Source organism: Choloepus didactylus, chromosome 17 (assembly GCF_015220235.1).
Source record: "Choloepus didactylus isolate mChoDid1 chromosome 17, mChoDid1.pri, whole genome shotgun sequence".
NCBI classification, from domain to species: Eukaryota; Metazoa; Chordata; class Mammalia; order Pilosa; family Megalonychidae; genus Choloepus; species Choloepus didactylus.
The window spans coordinates 1,228,995-1,249,980 of record NC_051323.1 but is presented as its reverse complement, the minus strand read 5'-3'; the positions used below and the strand labels follow the sequence as shown (position 1 = coordinate 1,249,980).

General features: G+C 38.7%; 1 protein-coding gene across 7 annotated transcripts in view; it reads right to left on the bottom strand.

Annotated features, from left to right (window-relative positions):
* Window positions 1-20,733, bottom strand: part of LOC119512978 (zinc finger protein 37A-like) — a 62,041-nt gene extending 41,308 nt beyond the window's left edge. For 2 of the 7 annotated variants that reach the window (XM_037807868.1, XM_037807869.1), the window contains exons 1-3: window positions 19,822-20,416; window positions 18,299-18,591; window positions 17,497-17,537 (exon numbers count right to left, since the gene is read on the bottom strand). The gene's annotated coding sequence lies outside the window, so the exon portion shown is untranslated. Of the gene's footprint in view, window positions 1-17,496; window positions 17,538-18,298; window positions 18,592-18,680; window positions 18,727-19,821 lie in introns of those variants that run through there. The other 5 variants (XM_037807867.1, XM_037807865.1, XM_037807862.1 and 2 more) reach the window with 5 other exon arrangements.
* Between the last annotated feature and the right edge of the window lie 253 nt (window positions 20,734-20,986).

Below are 20,986 nucleotides of genomic sequence, written 5' to 3'. Positions count from 1 at the left end.
CTCTTTAGTTCTAGTCCCTTCTGCATACTCTTTTTTTTTTTTTTTTGTCAGCCAGTAGGGCTCCCTTAGTATTTCTTGTAGGGAGGTCTCTTCTTAGTAAATTCTCTCAGCATTTTTTTGTCTGTGAAGATTTCAAGCTCTCCCTGAAATTTAAAAGAGAGCTTTGCTGGATAAAGAAATCTTGGCTGGCAATTTTTCTCTTTCAGAATTTTAAATGTGTGATACCATTGCTTTCTCACCTCCATGGTGGGTGCTGAGTAGTCACTACTTAGTGTTATGTTGTTTCCCTTGTATGTGGTGAATTGTTTCTCTCTTGCTGCTTTCAGAACTTGCTTCTTCTCTTCAGCACTTGACAATCTGATCAGAATATGTCTCGGAGTGAGTTTATTTGGATTTATTCTGTTTGGAGTTCACTGGGCATCTATGATTTGTGTATTTACGTCATTTGGAAGGGTTGGGAAGTTTTCCCAAACAATGTCTTTGAATACTCTTCCTAGTTCTTTACCCTTCTCTTCCTCTTCTGGAACACCAATGATTCATATATTTGTGAGGTTCATTTTGTCCATCATGTCCTTGAGATCCATTTCAAATATTTCAATTTTTTCACCATTTGTTCTTTTGGGCTTTCACTTTCCAACCTACTTTCTTCAAGTTCACTTATTCATTCCTCTGCTTCTTCTAGTCTGGTGATATGTGTATCAAGAATCTTTTTAATTTGATCAACACTTTCTTTTATTTCCATAAGATCCTCTAATTTTTTATTTACTCTTGCAAATTCTTCTTTATGCACTTCTAGGGTCTTCTTGATGTTCTTTATATCCTGAGCCATGGTACTGGTGTCTGTGATTTCTTCTTTGATTAATTGCTCCAAGTTCTGTATCATCTCTAGTTTAATCTGGGCATTTGGGTAATCCATTATCTTTTGATTTCTTCAAATGCTTTATAATTTTCTGTTGTTTTTGGCATTTGCTTTCCTTGATAGGGTTCTTTTAGGATATGCAGGCTTATTTAAACAATTATTTATAATTTGTCAGAGCTACAGCTTGGTGCAGTGCACTTTCCCTGACCTACCAGCAGATGGCGCTCCTGAGCTTACCTGAATCCAGTTCTCCCCAACTTCATTTATGCAGCGAATGGGGATCTAAACCATGTGGATGTCCAATCAGTGCACCAATTTCCTGTGTGCATTGGGGACCACCAGCCCTGTGGGTTTAGGGCATGCCCTGTGCAGTTTGGCAGGGAAGAGGGCTTTAAGACCCAGTAGTCCCAGCTGTTTCCAGGGCTTTGTCTGGAATACCCTGCAGCTGCAGCATGCATCTAACCCTTTAGCTCAAATTCCCCACAGTCCCTCTCTGCAATGGGCCCACAAGTCCCTGGGCTTGGTATAGGGCTCCTGGCACTTCCTTGCAGCACCCCTGCTGCAGGCTTCTGTGGAGGAGGAGTTGCACCATCAGAAGCTAGTCAAATCCTGAATTTGCTTAAGGAAGCTCTCCACCAAGGTGCTACAAAGGGGTGTTTCCCAGCCCCACTGCAAAGATGGCTGCACAGGGCATGGAAACTACCCACTTCCGCCTGCTGCAGTAGCTTGTCCCTGGCTCGGGGGCTTTTAGCTGCAGATGTGCAAAGGGCTATCACCCATGCCAGATACTGAGGCAGGTGCCTGGGTTGTGGAAGGCACTCCCTACTGTGACTGACTCTGGCTCCCACTGCCGGCTCCCTGGCTGCTTTCCAGGTCTCACTCTAACCCACCTCCAAACACAGTCTCTTGGTTTCTCCCCACCACAGCACTATTGCTGCCATTTCCCAGTGGCTCTCCAGATCAAATGTTTACATAACTCCGAATGCAGTCTCTCAGTTTCTCCAAGTCCTCAATCACTATGGATATATAAGTCCCTGCCCAGCCAGTGGAATCCAAAACCACTATTCTGGGGCACTTTCTCTTTTTTGTCTAGTGTTTTTCACAGAGGAGAATTTTGCTGTCTCTTCTAATCTGCCCTCTTAGGTCCTAAACATTCTTTTTGATTTGTCAAAAATGACATTGAAAAAAAGAATAAACTGAGACTTGCAAAAAAAGGTCAAATTGGCAAACTGAGAAGTAGGTAAACATTATATACTACTCGTGTTGAAAATGTGTGAAATTCCTTACTATACAAGAAGCTTTTACAAGTCAACAATATAAATGACTGGTTTGCAGAAAGAAACAAATGGGATATAAATACATGAAAAGTTGCTCACACTCACTATTATTAAGAAATGAAACTTTGATAGCTGGATAATTAGAAAAAATACTGAATATAATTCTTTAGCTGGAAAATGCTTAGTATAGTCTTCAGTAGCCAACAAAACAAAACAAAATAAAAAACAAAAACACACCAAAAATCATTTAAGATCACTTCATTCAAGCAGCCTTGAGTTATTCTAAGCATAAAAAGCCCTGTTAATATAACTTGCTGTTGCTCTAATCTCAGCAATAACAGAAAACTTACTCTCTGTTCCTAGGAACTTTCCCAGCATTGCCTGCAGGAGAATTCAAGGGTTATCCCCATATAACCAGTGTCGTCTTCTTGGAAAACAAGCCTGAATGAGGGGAGGACTTCAAGATAACAGGAGATATGACCAAATAGCCTTTTCTCTTCTATTTTTTTTCCCCTTCTGCTTTCTTCTGGATCCTAGCCATTCCTTTGTCTGTCTGGGGTTATAAAAGCCCAAACCACTATTCTCACTCTGAACTGGTTTTGGAAAGTTTTTTTTCCTCCAATTCCCTGTTGATGCATCTTCAATAAATTCACCTTCTCACTAAAGCAGAGACTTGTTTCTCTGATGTGGGATCAGGTGGGCCTGACTATTTAGGACTGCGTTTTCTGACAGTAGCAGCTTGACATTTACATACATGCTGGCGTCAACCACAAAATCACATCTACTTCTGGGAAATAGCCACTAATTGCCAATAACACCCAAGAAAAATTCTGGAGAAGAGCTGCATGGTTCAGACTGCTCAATCCACAAATGTGCAGAACCAGCCTTAAGGAGGTGAACACTGACATCGGGAGGGAATGTTTAAAAGTGAAGGTAGCATAATACTGTGAATGTCATTAATCCTACTGAATGGTATGCTTGGGAGTGGTTGAGATGGTAAAGTTTATCTAACATATATGTTCACAATATTAAGTAAAAGAAAAGAACTAAAAAGACAGTAACAATGAAATCTAATATATGATCTTGAATTGGATCTAACAGTGGAGGAGAAAAGGCTCAAAAGTAGTTTTACTGGGACATACCAAAAAACTAGAATATAGACTGAAAGTTTTATATCAATGTGAAAGCTCTTAGACTTGATAGGCATACTTAAGGTGGTTACAAAAGTGAATATCCTTGTTCTTAGGAAACCTACATAGATCTATAACGTGTTCAAGGAGCATGATGTATACAATCAACTGTCAAATGTTCATAAATTGATAAATAAATAGACTGACATAGATGGACTGACAGATGGACAGAATGATACAGAAACTATGGCAAAAGGTTAAAATTGGTGGATCTTGGCAGTGGGGGAAGGGAGTATGCTGGAGTTCTCTGAATAGATTTTGGATTATTTTTGCAACTATCCTGTAAACTTGAAATTTGAGGGAACAAAATTGAATGAGCAATATGGTATACTGCAGGTAGGGAAAGAGGAGCTGAGAGGGGGAGGTATCATGAGCCCATAGAGAAGGGGAAAGAAGGTTGACTTTCTGGATGAGACAATGCCTGCAATTAGGCATGGCAGCTGTAAGCTCAGAAAACGGAATGGAGAGGGTCAAAAGTCAGTTAGTAGAAGGTGTTGGGGCAAGATGGCAGCGTAGGAGGTGTGGAATTTTGTTTGTCCTCTAGGGCACCTAGTAAATAGCCAAGAACTTTCTGGAACAACTATTTGGGAAAGACAAACATGACTAGAAACACATTGTAACCCTGTCTGGAAAGGGCAAAAGGGCTAGATCACAGCACAGAGCTATAAGTAAATCTCCCAATCTGTGGAGGCTGGCGCTCCTTCAGTTTAGCACAGCAGGCTGTTTTGGAATCACTTCCCTTGGGAAAAAGCAGTCTCTACTAGGAGCAAGGGAAGGTAGTTCAATCAAGCTCCAATTGTGGATTTAACTGACAAATTCAGACTGTTGAATACAAATTCTGAGCACAGATAAACCCAGAGTAAGCAGAAAATGAACCCACAGGTCTCTTCTGGCAGAGAGGAGGAGGAGGAGGGCATGACGAAAAAAGAAAAAAACATAGGCATTTGCAGTTCGCTGAGTGCAGACTAATAGAAATGAGATGTTCCCCAAGAAAAGGAGCACATACCAACCCTGGCTCTTGACTGGTGAACTGGGGGGGCTAGGGATGAGCTCTGAAAAGGATTTTTTTTTTACGTCGTAGCAAAAAGAAAGCAGCAGGCTTTTTCAGTTGTCAGCACTGCTCCAGGCAAGCCCTGAGATAAGGAATATCTGAGAGACAAAGTAAATAGGTGAAGGAGATAATTCCCTTAAGGGCATATCTTACTCAAGAGAGGATGGGGGCAGTGCCCAGCACAAGAGTTAGCTCTCATTCAGAGAACTCAGACCCCAGTGGCTGGAAAACAGAAACAGGATAATCCTACCCTCTGCCTCAGTTTCTGTTTCAACCAAGCCCCTGGCAGGAGCAGGGTCTGCTGAGAATTAAAAGGCACTATACCACATTATGCCAGTGGGGAGCTGTGGGCCAAGTGCCACATGTTGGGCAGGAGAGAAAAAGAACAGAATCAAGAGGCTTCACAGGAAAGACTGGAAACCTGCTGAGGTCTCCTCCCAAGGGAGGATTTCACTTCCTGAGTCCTGGGGCTGTCTTGTCTGGGAAAATTTGATTGAGGTACATCCTATTTGGGGAGACCCTCCTCACAAAACAAAAACAAAACAAAAACAAAAACAAATTTCCATATAGACAGAGCAAGAACCAGAAAACCAAGAGCTGAAAAATAGAGATCAGTTAAACAGAAGCTATGGGAGAGGTATAGAATAAATTGAACTGAATGAAAAAGAAGAGATAGAGAAACAAAGCCATCCAAGAAGAAAAGAGAGAAAACGACCTCCAGAAAAAAAATCAAGGAAATCAGATGCCTAGACACAGGAAAAATCATGTCATAACAGGAAGCAGGAAAATACGGCTCATAGGAAAAACTAACACTCCAAATGAGATACAGGAGTTAAACAACTAATTGAAAATGTTCAAATAAATCTTCTAAATCAAATCAAAGAGTTGAAGGAAAATGTGGCAAAAGAGATGGAGGGAATAAAGAAGACACAGTGACCATACAGATGAACCTGAAAGCTGGAAAAAACAAATGGCAGAACCTAAGGAATGAAAGGCACTATAGAAAAGATAAGCACAATGGAGACATACAACAGCAGATTTCAAGAGGCAGAAGAAAGGATACATGAATAACAGAACACATCTAAAATTCTACACATGAAAACAGATAGGGAAAAGAATAGGAAAATATGAACGGGATCTTAGGGAATTGAATGACAACATGAATTGCACAAACGTAAGTGTGATGAGTGTCCCAGAAGGAGAAGAGAAGGGAAAAGGAGCAGAAAGAAAGAATACTGGAGGATATAATCACTGAATATTTCCCATCTCTTATGAAAGGCATAAAATTACAAATCCAAGAAGCACAGCATACCGCAAACAGAATAGATCTGAATAAATCTACTCTAAGACACTTAACAATCAGACTGTCAAATGTCAAAGACAGAAAGAATACTGAAAGCAGCAAGAGAAAAGTGAACCATCACATAAAAGGGAAGCTTGATAAGATCATGTGTGGATTTCTCAGCAGAAACCATGGAGGTGAGAAGGCAGTGGTATGCCATATTTAAGATACTGAAAGAGAAAAACTGCTGTATTAGTTAGGGTTCTCTAATGAAACAGAATCAATGAGAGATATCAATGAATAAAAGATTTATAAAGGTGTCTCACACAACTATGGGTATGCACAAGTCCAAATTCCGTAGGGCAGGCAGCAAACTGAAAACTCCAATGAAGTTGTTCGATGAACTCCTCAAGAAGCAAACTGGCAACTTCGACGAACTCCTCAGGAAACGTTTCGCTGGTCAGCCAAAGAAGAAGTGAAGGTCCTCTATCCATCTCACTTAAAAGTCTTCAACTGATTGACTGGATTAAATCCAGCCAACTGCATTCTCTCATTGTGGAAGACATGCCCTTCGTTGACATCATCAGTCACAGCTGCAGCCAATTGACTGAAGATTTAATAAACCAGCCTGTTGATTTATTAACCAGACACAAACGTCCTCACAGCAATGGTTAGGCCAGTGCTTGCTTGGTCAGACAGCTGGGTACCATCACCTGGCCAAGGTGACACATGAAACTAACCATCACAACTGCCGACCAAGAATTCTATATCCGACAAAACTGTCCTTCAAAAATTAGGGAGAGTTTGAAATATTTTCAGACACACTGAGAAATTTTATGGACAAGAGACTGGCTCTATAAGAAACTCTAAAGGCAGCACTAAAGGCAAATAGGAAAAGACAGGAGAGAGAGGTTTGGAAAAGAGTGTACAAATGAAGATTATCAATAAGGGTAAAAAGAGAGGGGAAAAAAAATAAGATATAACATATAAAATCCAAAAGACAAAATGGTAGAAGAAAGTTCTGCCTTTACAGTAATAACATTAAATGCTAACATATTAAACTCCCCAATCAAAATACATAGACTGGGAAAATAGATTATAAAACAGGACTATATACATGCTGTCTACCAGAGACATATTTTAGACCCAAAGACAAATATAGGTTGAAAGTGAAAGGCTGAAAAAAGATATTTCATGGAAACAACAACCAGAAAAGAGCAGGGGTAGCTATACTAGTATCAGACAAATTGGATTTAAAATGTAAAGCAATTAAAAGAGAAAAAGAAGGACAGTAGGTATTAACAAAAGGGACAATGCATCAAGAAGACATAACAATAATATATATTTATGGAATGAGCCAGAGTGCCCCAAAATCCATGAGGCAAACACTGTCAAAATGGAAAGAAGTAGACACAACCACAATAATAGTTTGAGGCTTCAATACACCACTCTCATCAGTAGATAGGTCATCTAGACAGAGGATGAATAAGGAAACCAAGAGTTTGAATAGTATGATAAATGAACTAGACTTAACAGAGGTTTACATAACACTGTAACCCATAACAGCAGGGTATACATTTTTCTCAAGTACTTACAGATCATTCTCAAGGACAGACCACATGTTGGGTCACAAAGCAAGTCTCAATAAACTTAAAAGATCAAAATCATATAAAACACTTTCTCGGATCATAATGGAATCAATAAAAATTGGAAGGCGGGAAAATTCACAAATATATGGAGGCTAAACAACACATTCTTAAATAACGAGTGGGTCAAGGAAGAAATTACAAGAGAAATCAGTAAATATTTTGAGGCAAATGAAAATGAGAATACAACATATCAAAACTTATGGGAGACAAAGCAATAGCAGTGCTGAGAGGAAAGTTTATGCCCTAAACACCTATATTAACAAAGAAGAGCAAAAATTGAGGACTTAACCACTAACCTGGAGGAACTAGAGAAAGAGCAGCAAACTAACCCCAAAGCAAACAGAGTGAGAGAAATAACAAAGATTAGAGCAGAAATGAATGACTCTGAGGACAGGAAAACAATAGAGAGAATCAAAAAACAAGAAGTTGGTTCTTTGAGAAAATCAATAAAATTGATGGACCCTTAGCTAGGCTAGCAAAAAAGAGCAGATGCAAATATGTACAATCAGTAATGGGAAAGGGGACATAACTACTGAGTCCACAGAAATAAAGGAGACAATGAGAAGATACTATGAGCAATTATATGCTAATAAACTAGACAACTTAGACAAAATGGACAACTTCCTAGAGAAGCATGAACAACCAACACTGACTACAGAAGAAATAATAACTTCAACAAACCAATCACAAATAGAGATTGAATCAGTCATCAAAAAGCTCCCAAAAAAGGACAGCCCAGGACCAGATGGCTTCACATGTGAATTCTACCAAGCATTCAAGAATTCGTACTGATCCTTCTCAAACTCTTCAAAAAAATTGAAGAGGAGGGAAAGCTACCTGACCCACTTTATGAAGCCGGTATCACCCTAATACCAAAATCAGACAAAGATACAAGAAAAGAAAATAACAGACCAATCTCTTTAATAAATATAGATGCAAAAATCCTCAGAAAAATACTTGCAAATCAAATCCAGCACCACATTAAAAGAATTATACACCACGACCAAGTGGGTTATATTCCAGGTATGCAAGGGTGGTTCAACACAAGAAAACCAATTAATGGAATAAACCACATCAATAATTCAAAGGGGGAAAAACACTTCATCATCTCGATTGATGCAGAAAAGGCATTTGACAAAATTCAACACACTTTCTTGATGAAAATACTCAAAAGGATAGGAATAGAAGGAAACTTCCTCAACATGATAAAGAGAATGCATTCATACCTTGTACTGCTTTGAAACTCATCTAATTTGGTAGTCAGTGCATTCTGATGTGAAAATTTGGTCCCTGTATTCGTTGTTTGTTACTCAATGCACAACCTAGAACTAATCAGTGCAGGTTGCCTACTGACTCACTACCCTTTCCAGCTGAAACAAAGGGTCATGCATTAGTCACATGGTACCTCTTGTGCTTTGCAAATCCCATGCGGTCTTATCTTAGCCTCTGTTGTCATTTTGTGCATTTTTGCATTTTTTCTCATCAGGGGTCCTAAGAAAATGAGCAGTGACAGTGCTGAGCAGAAAAGAAAATTACTTCGCATCACCATTAAAAAAAAAAAACAAAGAAACAAATAATAGGCGAATATGAGCGTGGTATTTGAATTACTGATCTTGCTAGGGAAAACAGTATGTCTAGAACAATGGTATCCACTATCATTAAGAATAATGAAGTGATAAAAAATGCTAATGTTGCAAAAGGAGTTAAAGCAGTAACAAAGCAGCGCTTCCAAGCACTCAAGTCAGAACAACTAGTAAATAGCCTGGACCAACTGTTGGGGGACAACCGTGACTGCTCACACATTGTACATCAGCCTGGAATGGCTGAGATTGCAGCATAAAAGACATAAGTAAAAACTGCGGAACTCCGCCGGAAGCCCTCTCCCCCCATGGCAGCCTAGGCTGCAAAATGCTGAGAGAAGCAGTCTCTACTAGGAGAAAGCAAATATAGCTCAACTTAGCTCCAACTGGGGTCATAATTAACAAATGCAGACTGATGAATACAAGCTACAAACACAGTAAAATTCCTAACAAGAAGTAAAGTATCCTGAGGTTGCTCCCAGCGGAGAGGAGGTGGGGCTGAAAAGAAAAAAAAATTATATGTATATATATATATATATATATATATATATATATATATATATATACACACACACAATAGTTTTTTTCCTGAGGGAAAACAATCAAACCAGAAACAACAAAACAACTTAAGCTGAGGATTAACGGGAATACACCTCTTTACACTATGGGGAGCAAAACGCTGACAGGCACCACCTGCTGGGGAGATTAGGAAAAGCACAGCAGCTAGAGGCCTCACAGGAAAGTCTGTCAATCTTTTAAGACACACCCTCAGGGAAACCTGACACTGAATACAGCCCCTTCCTAAGATATGACCCTGGTCTGGTTTGGGAGAATCTGATTGGGGTAATCAAGGAAATCAGATGCCTAGACAACAGAAAACCACAAACCACATTAGGAAAAATGAAGATATGGCCCAGTCAAAGGAACAAACTTAAACTTCAAATGAGATACAGGAATTGAAACAACTAAGACTAAATAAATTCAATGAGTTTAGGGAAGGTATGGCAAAAGAGGTGAAGGATATAAAGAAAACACTGGGAAAACATAAGGAAGAACCTGAAAGTTTGAAAAAACAACTGGTAGAACCTATGGAAATGAAAGGCATAACACAAGAGATGAAAAAGACAATGGAGACATACAACAGCAGATTTCAAGAAGCAGAAGAAAAAATTCAGGAACTGGAGAATAAGACATCTGAAATCCTATGCACAAAAGAACAGATAGGGAAAAGAGTGGAAAAATATGAGCAATGGCTCACCAAATTGAAAGACAACATGAAGCGCATGAATGTATGTGTCCTGGGTATCCCAGAAGGAGAAGGGAAAGGGGGCAGAAGCAATAATGGAGGAAATAATCACTGAAAATTTCACATCTCTTATAAATGACAAAAAATTACAGATCCAAGAAGTGCAGCATACCCCAAAAAGAATAGATGTGAACAGACTTACGCCAAGACACCTAATAATCAGATTATCAGATGCCAAAGACAAAAAGAGAATCCTGAAAGCAGCAAGAGAAAAGCGATCCATCACATACAAGGGAAGCTTGCTAAGAATATGCATGGATTTCTCAGTAGAAAGCATGTAGGAAAGAAGGCAGTGGTGTGATATATTTAAGATACTGAAAGAGAAAAACTGCCAACCATGAATTTTATATCTGGCAAAGCTGTCCTTCAAATATGAGGAAGAGTTTCAAATATTCTCTGACAGACAATGAGTTTGTGAACATGATGCCTGCTCTACAGGAAATACTTAAGGGAGCACTACAAATAGTGAAAGATAGGAGTGAGAGGTTTGGAGCACAATTTTGGGTGAAGGTAGCACAATAATATGAATACACTGAACAAAGATGACTGTGAGCATGGTCAAAAGAGGAAGGTTAGGGACATGTGGGGCACCAGAAAGAAAAAGGGAAGATAAAGACTGGGACTGTGTGACTTAGTGAAACCTAGAGTGTTCAATGATTGTGAAAAAATATACAAATATGTTTTTATATGATGGAGAACAAATGAATGTCAACCTTGCAAGGTGTTAAAAATGGAGTGATATTGGGGAAAAATACAATCAATGAAAACTAGAGTCTATAGTTAACAGAAACATTGTATTATGCTTCCTTTAAAGTAACAGAGGCAATATACCAAAGCCAAATGCCTACAAGAGGGGGATATAAAGGAGGGGTACGGGATTCTTGGCATTGGTGATATTGTCTCTTTTATTGAAATTTATTTTAATTTTATCTCTTCTTTTGTTGATTTTTAGCTGTCATTTTTTTTCTTTTTCATTTGTCTTTCCACCTTTTTCTGACTGTTCCTCTTTTTTGTGGAAGAAATGGATATTTCCTTATACAGATAGTGGTGGTGGTGGTGAATGCCACCATGATTATACAGGGAACCACTGACTGTTTACTTAGGATGGAATGTATGGCATGTAAACAAAACTGTATTAAAAATGGGTTGATGGATGAACCTTGAGCACATTGTGTTGAGTGCAATGTGTCAGTCACAGAAGGACAAATATTGTATGATCTCACTGATATGAACTAATTATAATATGTAAACTCATAGACATGAAATATAGGTTACTAGGATATAGAATGAGACTAAAGAATGGGGAGTGGTTGCTTATTATGAGCGGAATGTTTAACTAGGTTGAACTTAAGCATTTGGAAATGGACAGAGGTGACAGTAGCACATTATTGTGAGAATAACTAACAGTGCTGAATGGTGTGTGAGTGTGGTGAGAAGGGGGAGTTTAGAGTCATGTATGTTACCAGAAGGAAAGTTGGAGGTTAAAACATGGGAATGTATAAACAGTGAATCTTTTGATGGACAATGCCCATGATTAACTGTACAAATATTAGAAATTTCTTTCATGAACTAGCACAAATATATGACACTATAACTAGAAGTTAATAATAGAGGGGTATAAAAGGAAAAAGTATACCTATTGCAAACTATGTACTACAATTGGTAATATCTTAACATTCTTCCTTCAACAGTAACAAATGTACTATACCAATACTATAAGTCAATAAGGGAGGGGGAATTAGGGGTATGGGAGGATTTGCCTTTTCTTTTTAATTTTTATTTCTTTTCTGGAGTAACGAAAATGTTCTAAAATTGAAAAAAAATTAATTGTGGTGATGGATGCACAACTATGTAATGATACCGTGAAAAACTGATTGTACAGTTTGGATGATTGTATTGTATGTGAATAATCTCAATAAAACTGAATTTAAAAAATAGATGTGGTGATGAATGCACAATTGTATGATGAAACTGTGAACTCCATGCACACTTTGGAGAATTGCATGGTATGTGAATGTATCTCAATAAAATTGCATTAAAAAAAGAACACAGGTTATCAGGGGGTAGAAAGAGGGTAGACTGGGCATTTGATGCTGAAAGAGTACAAAATGTTCAACAGGATTGATTGTAAAGATGCAGAAATGTATAGCACAATACTGTCTGATGATAGTACAATATTTTAAGCATAATGAACAAAGCTGAGTTTGAGTATGATTGAAAGAGGAAAGCTAGGGTCACGTATGACACCAGAAGGAAAGATAGAGGATAAAAACTGGGACTGCATAACTTAGCAAAAACCAGAATGGACAATGATCATAATTAAATGTAGAAATATAAGAAAGTTTTTACATGAGAGAGAACAAGTGAATGTCAACAATGCAAGGTGCTGAAAATGGGATGGTATATGGGAAAAAATACAATCAATGCAAATTAGGTTCTGTACTTAACCGTAACATTGTAATATTCTTCCATTAATTGTAACAAAGGCAATATACCAAAGCTAAATTTCAATAGACAGGGATATAAGGGAGGGGTATGGGATTATCGCTGTTGTTCATCCTGTTTATTTTTTTTATTCTTTATTCTTTTTATTTTTTGCCTCTTCCTCTTTCTTGGTGGAGGAAATGGAAACGTTCTCATATAGAGTGTGGTGGTGAATGCCTAACTGTGTGATTATACTGGGAAGCATTGATTGTTAACTTAGGATGGATTGTATGGTACATGAATAACACTGTTTAAAAAATAAACAGAAAGCTGTAAGTGCTGGAGAAGATGTGGAGAGAGAGGTATACCTATTCATTCTTGGTAGGGAAGTAGAATGCCTCAGCCCCTCTGGAAGGCAGTGTAGTGGTTCCAAAGGAGGCTAAGAATAGGGCTGCCATATGATCCTGCAACCCTGTTATATTTGGTGTAAGACTTGCATATCACACTAAGGAGCCTGGAGTTTGCATCAGTGGTAATGCTTTCCACATGGAAGTGACAATATCTGTTAAGATCTTAGATTACTCCAATGAAAGAAAGAGCTGGAGTAGAAGAGTGAAAGACAAACCATTAAGGAAGCCATTGCAATAGTCCAGGGAGAGAAAAACAAAGCTATTGTAGGAGTAAGAAAGATAAAAAGAAGACATTTTAACAACTAAAAATTTGTAGGGCTTGTTACAGAAGGGACAAGGGGAAACGATGTCCAGGATGATAATATGTTTATGGTTTGTATAACTGGCTACATGGTTGTAATGTCATCTAATAAGGAACAGAAAGAGTTTCAAAAATAACTTTCATTTTCAATCTGTTAAGCTTAACATAACTTTTGGATATTCATAGACATACTGAACAGGTTCTAAACATAAGGTTCTACAAGTTGGGACAGAGCTCCAGGTTGTAAAGACCTATTTGACAGCAAAAAAATCATAGTTAAAAATATACACAGAACCAAATGGTCAAGGTTAACATCAACCGTGATGTCACATATTCTCTGGTGTGATGAGATGAGAAGGGCACTTTACTTCTGTGGTGTTTCTTCCAAAAACCCATAAACAGAGTCTATTCATGAGAAAAATATGAGACAAACCCAGATTGTGGGATTTCTTACAAATTACCTGAGTAGTATGTCTCAGAACTCTCAAGATCATAAAAAAACACAGAAAGACAGCACAACTGTCAAAGAAGTCTAAAGAGACATAACAACTAAATATATTATGGTGTTCTTGACTGGACCCAGGAACAGAAAAAGGACCTTAATGGAAAAACTGGTGAAATCTAAATAAAGTCCAGAGTTTATTTAACAGTAATGTACTAATGTTGGTTTCTCTGTTTTGACAAATGTACCATCACAGTGCAAGACAAATTAGGGGAAACTGGAAATGAAACTGATTGAAGGGTATATGGCACTCCCTGCACTATCTCCATAAATTTTCTGTAAATCTCCAACTATGAAAAAAGAAAGTTTTGCAATATACATGGAATGAAATGAGTCAGTGACAAAGAGTAGAGAGACAATAGTGGGTCAAGCATCTTGAAAAACAAGAATGAAGTTGGAGGACTCAAACTTTCTAATCTTAAGTTATTACAAAGCCACAGTAATCAAGACAGCATGGGTCTGGTACAAGGACAGACATATAGACCAATGGAATACAACTGAGAGCTCAGAAATCAATCCTCACATTTATGGCAACTGATATTTGACAAGGTGGCAAAGACCACTCAATTAGGAAAAAAGACCCTCTTCAACAAATGGTGCTGGGAAAATTGGATCTCCATTTGAAAGAAAAAAAAAAAAGGAGGACCCCACCTCAGCATATTCAAAAATCAACTCCAAATGGATCTAAGACCTTAATATAAGAAACTGGGCTATAAAAATCCTAGAAGATAAGTAGGGATGCATCTTTAGGATCTTGTGTTAGGCAATGGTTTCTTCGACTTTACACACAAACATGAGCAACAAAAGAAAAAAACAGAAAAATGAGACCTCAACAAAATTAAACCTTTTATTCCACAAAGGAATTTTTCATGCAAGTAAAATAACAACCTACACAATGGGAGGAAACATTTGGAAATCACAAATCCAATAAAGGTTTACTATCCAGTATATATAAAGAAATCCTTCAATTTAAAGAATTTAAAAATGAACATTTAAATAGACATCTCTCCAGAGAAGACATACAAATGGCCAGAAAGTACATACAAAGATGCTCAACATCATTAGCCATCAGGGAAATGCAAATCAAAACTGCAATGAATTATCATTTCACACCCATTAGAATGGCTGCTATTAAAAAAAAAAGGAAAATAACAAGTGTTAGAGAAGACATGGAGAAATAGGAACACTCATTCATTGCTGGTGGCAATATAAATTGGTGCAGCTGCTGTGGAAGACAGTTTGGCGGTTACTCAGAAAGCAAAGTATAGAACCATCATATGACCTGACAATCCCACTACTAGATATATACCCCGAAGAATTGATAGCAGGGACCCAAACAAGTATTTGCACAGCAATGTTCATAGCACCATTATTCACAATTGCCAAAAAAGCGAAGCAACCCAAGTGTCCATCAGTCAATGAATGGATAAATAAAACATGGTATATATACATGATGGAATATTATTCATCCTTAAAAAGGAATGAAGTCCTGATACACAGCAACAACATGGATGAACATCGAAGACATCATGTTGAGTGAATTAAACCAGACCAAAAAGGCCAAATATTTTATGATCTCACTGATCTGACATAATTAGAATAAGCAAAGTCATAGAGTCAGAATCTAAAATATAGGTTGCCAGGGGAAGGTGTGGGGGGAGATAGGGAATGCAAAGTTAAGGCTTAAAATATATAGGGTTCTTATTTGAAATGATGGAAATATTTTAGTAATGGATGGTGGTGTTAATAGCACAACATTGTGAGTGCAATTAAGAGCACTGAAATATATATCTGAATATGAATAAAAGGGGAAATGTTAGATTATATATATGGTAAAATGTAAAAAAAAAAAAAATCCACGGACCTAAACTACACAGTGAACCCTAAGTTAAACTATGGACTTAATTAATAGTACAATTATAAAAACATGTTATCAATTTTAACAAATGTTCCACACTAATGCAAGGTGTCGGTGGTGGGGTAGTATATGGGAATCCTGCATTTTATGCATTGTTCTGTAAATCCACTTCTCTAATAAAACAAGAAAACAGTTGGTCAAGGACAAAAACACGAGGATAAGCTACATTAAGTGGCAAGAAGACAATCTTATTTTAAGAAATAGAAAATAAAGCATAAGCACTAGGGAAAATGAGATTAGAGAAACAGCCTGAGCCAATTTTTCCAGAAGGAACATGTGTGTAGTAGTACCAAAATGCAGCAGAGGCCCAGCATGTAAGGTGATGCAGACTGTAATGAAATCATAAACAGCAGTGGTCCAGACAGGTGGAGAATAGTCAGGAAATGGAAGTGGAGAAACACATGCGGGACTGTAGATATATGAACTGTGTGCTGTGCCACGTGTGCACACAGCCCACCTGAAAGGTACTGATGGAGAGCTGTTTTAAGGATATGTAATACTTTTATTCTTCAAATATTCTTGGCCCTATCCTTAGATCAAGAGGATTATCAGATGACTATCTGCCAGAAATCTATAATAAATTGGTTCCTTGAAAAGCTAAGCTGAGTTCTGCTTTGGCCTTATTCCCTCTGCTTCCCTAAAACAAAAATTACAAGACACACACTGCACTTCTACAGGATGGCCACTGGAAGGTTCACAATGTCACCTAAATGAAGCCCATCAAGAAACTTTTTTCTGTTCTACTTTGACAACCCAGTAGGATCAGAAGATCTGCATTTACCTACATGGCATCTTTGTCCTACTCCTGATCTGCTACTCTGTATCAGGTTGGCAAACATTTTCTGTGAAGGGCCACGTAGTAAGTATTTTAGGATTTTGGACCATCTAGTCTCTGTCTCTTCTATTCAACTCTGCCCTTGTAGTGTGAAAGCAGCCACAGACAATACATAAACAAATGAGCATGGCTGTGTTCCAATAAAAATTTATTTATTGACACTGTAATTTGAATTCTATGTAATTTTTATGGCACAAAATATTACTCTTGGTTTTTTTCTTAACCATTTAAAAATTCAAAAACTATTCTTAGCTTGCAGACCATAAAAGGACAGGCAGTTCTGGTGGGCACTCTTAAGCACAATATGGACAACCCTTTTTAGGTTCTAATGAATTGGAACAGCTAACAGTAAATACCTGAAGCTGTCAAACTACAACCCAGAACCCATGAATTTTGAAGACGATTGTATAAAAATGTCGCTTATAAGGGGTGACAATGTGATTGGGAAAGCCATATGGACCACACTCCCCTTTGTCCAGTGTATGGATGGATGAATAGAAAAATGGGGACAAAAAAAAGAAAAAAAAGGCACCCAGTGTTCTTCTTCACTTTAACTGTTCTTTTTCACTTCAGTTTTTATTCTTATTATTTGTGTGTGTGTGGTAACGAAAATGTTCAAAAATTAATTTTGGTGACAAATGCACAACTATATAATGGTACCGTAAACAACTGAATGTAGGCTTTGTATGACTGCATGGTATGTGAATATATCTCAATAAAATTGAATTAAAAAAAAAAAGGACAGGCAGTGGACTGGACTTGGTATGTGAACTATAGTTTGCTGACCCCTGCTCTGTATTTTCTCTGACGTTAACTTACACTTAATTCAACTATTTTATATGAATGCATAGATATTTCATAAACCTCACCTAATCACTGTTAAGCAAAATGGTGAAAAAATGAAAAGCTCACCTGGGCTGCGATCATTTTCTGCTGGTCTTGGAAGAGTACAGCTGAAAAAGAAAGAAAGATCATGAGAGCTGTGGCCTGCCTTACAGCTCCTGGACTCACCTGCCTATAAAGCTCTATATAGCACCTAACAAAATGCTCTGAATGGGAGATTCCTTGAGATGGGGCAGAAAGGAAGAGAGTGAAGGAGAAAGTGCACCCATGTGCACAAGTGACTGCAGAATGATCCTGTAGTGTAGTACTTGGACATGCTAGTTTTCATCATGTAAATAAAAACATCTATTTTCTACTGATTTATTGACAATGTATGCTCTATTCTAACATTTTTCTGAAAAAGCAATGCAGTGTTTTAAGACCTATCTTCTTTGGTAGGAAAAAAGTTTGTTCTCACTTGGTTTCAGGTTCTTCAAAAAAAAGGAAACTGGTTTTGACTTATTTGCTTTCAATACAGAAAATACTGGCCTGAGCCATCAAGAAACAATGTCTGCTCTTGACCCTGCACAACAAAACCAGTCACCTAAACCTTTAGGCCCATTTCCTGCCCAAGATCTTTTTTGCAGTACCATCCCTAATTCTAAGATCAGGACAGAGGGGACAGAGGGGCATCAGTATCATCTCTAGTTGTGCAGTCATGTATAAGCAGCTTGGAACTCAGAAAGAGTGTGTAAAGAAAGAAGTGATGGAGAAAATAGTTTCCTCATCTGTGGTTGGTGAGCTCTTCCACCCAGCTGATGCCTTCACAACTCCCTAGATGCTGTATTTTCTGTTCCCTCTGCCTTGTTCTCCTCTCCCAGCCACATCTTACCTCCCTCTCCTCAGAGTTGGCCCGGTGCTTCCACCATCACTGTTTGTGAGGGATTCTGGATGTGGATTCTGGGCAAGAATGAACTGCTTCTGGCTGTGTAAATCAAGCCTTTGCTCCTTCTTAGGATCTTCCACAATGACTCTGGATCTGCTGAGTTCTCAGGCCAGCTAGCTGTGTCCTTCTTAGGAGGATTCCTGCTCCCGGAGCCCTTCCTTCTTACCTCACAAGAACTGTTTTGTTCCAAAAAAGCTGGATCTAAGCCTTGTAGTTCAGACTCTTGGATCTACCAGCCACTGTGAAACACAAGGCAGACCTTCTGTGAATGCAAACCAGTGCTACTGAGGACACAGACAAAGCTGGACAGAAGTCTCCATTTATGTACCTGACCTATCAGTTCTTCAGAGACAAGAAGAAATCCCCAAATCCAAGTGACATTCACTTCAAAACTGTTTCCTTGAGGCGTTTAGGGTTACAAAGTTTCTAACTGCTGTAAAAGACGCTTGCCCTTAGTGAAGGCTTTACACCGCTCAGAGAATGATGTATAGAATCAGACCTTGATCCTTCACTTGCTATGTTTGCCACCTTGGAGGTTTCTGTCACCTCTCTGAGCAATGGTTTCATTATTAAAACGGGGTTGCAACACTGACCACAGGTGGTTGGGAGGATTAAACAACCAGGGTCTCTTCTGAGGGCCCATCGGGAGGTCATTTTCCCTGGGGGGCTTACTTAAACCTCAGGTAACCCGCAACCTTAGAGATGAGAGAATTAGACTTCACTTGTTTCAAATAAAAACAAATCCGGACTTGGTAAGGGAAGACTTCATTCAAAACAATTATTACATATAAAAAGGGGAAGAGGCTATTTCAATAAAGGGAAGAGACTACTGCAGTAGGGAGAACGCTGCAGGCTTCTCAAGGGTTAGGCTAAATGGGTTTTTTCTTTAATAAACTGAAGAAAGAACCCAAGTATAGGGAAGCGGGATGAAAGGGTGTTGTGATCAGACAGAACAGAGAATGTTTCACGCTGAAGCTGCCTATTTTCTGGGAGGTGTCCTTAGAGTGCAGGGACCTAGAGGAAGGAGGCACGCTTCACCAAAGTTTGGTTAAGGAGCATTTAGTGCCGACTGATCAGTGGGGACAAAAAGTTCCGCTAATCATTTTAGAGGCAAAGAAAGGGAAAGTGGAGGGGCTGCGTTTGGCCTCCTCAAAGGTGAAAAAGAGGATTCCTTGAGTCTCATCAGTCATTTGGAGGAGGAGTTTCTTTGCCCTAAGTCATCTTCCAGAACACAAACCGTGAGGGGATTTCTTCACTTTCGCTGTTTCCCAGAACAGCCGGCTCAGGTAAAACGTAACACTCCCACAAGCGCCAGGACGTGCCAGTTCTCATCAAGGTATAAAACCCAAGGTCAGGAGGCTAGGCCGGCCCCGCCCCCGCTGCCCTGTCGTCCCCTCCTCCCACCGGCTCCGGCCGCATCCCGCCGCCTCCGTCCGCCCTGCCCCCGGCCGCCGCCTCCCCGGGCTCACCCGCACGACCTCGAGAGCGGCTCCGCGCAGTACAAGGTTCCCGGCAGTCTCCGCGCGGGGCCGCCCCCGGAAACGAAAACAAAACAGAGGGCGAGGAGGGGAGTTGCGCGCATGCGCCGAAGACCTGGCGAGGCTCCCGCGTCTCCAGAAGGGGCAGTCCACATCTGTAAACCTTCGAGCTCGTTCCCTTGGCAAAATATCTGTGATTTCGGATTCGTTGGGTAGTTGCCAGATACAACAAATAAATCTGAGGAATAATTGTGCTACAATTTTGTTCGTTCTTGTCTGAAATAAATTGTAAGTATCTAAATTACATACGAATTTCCCTTATGATTTTTTCTTTTCTTTATGGTTACTTGTTTTGCAGAATTCGCTTATAAAATTACTTCCAGATGCGGTCTGTGTTCCATTTACATTGTAACATAGTTTGTACGTTGGTCACATCTCACTGATTTCGTTCTTTTGTCCGTTGGACTTTCATTAATGAGAAAACATGCTCGACAGTGTATGGTATAAAATTACTCTTCAAATTCGATTTGATGAACCACATAATATCACCCTTCATGGTGTAATTTGGCTTTTCCATTCTTCAGGATTAAACTGGGTCCCCTTATCAACGACTGTTTTAAAATGCCCGCTGACAAAAAAAGAACATTGTCAATTTTTACTCCCTTCTTTAACACTACACATTTTAATTCCACTTGTTCCCATGCTAGGAGAGCATTTAGTAATATCCATGTAAAAGATTCAAGTTTCTCAAAGACCTATAATCCTTTTCAAAAGACAGTCATTGCATACACAATAATGATTACTTATTTCAAGTATGAATTTATCTTTCTGTTCATAAATAATGTCCCTTTTAAGAATACCCCTACACTTACTTTTGTCAATTCTTCAAGGCATTCAAGAAGTTCCATTAAGAAATGAAGTAGTGAATAACACTGTCTACTATTCTTTCAATGTGCATAAACCTATAGCTACAGAGATTGAAAACAAACAAGAAATAAGGTTACACTCAATGTAGTATTTAAAACACAAACAAGAATTTAAGGGCATTTTATTCAGAATTAAAATGTGATTTCAGTGCTTTGAATAAATTAAAATTTCTTGAATGCGTTTTTAAGAGTACATTAATTTTAATAATTAAATGTCTACATCACCACTC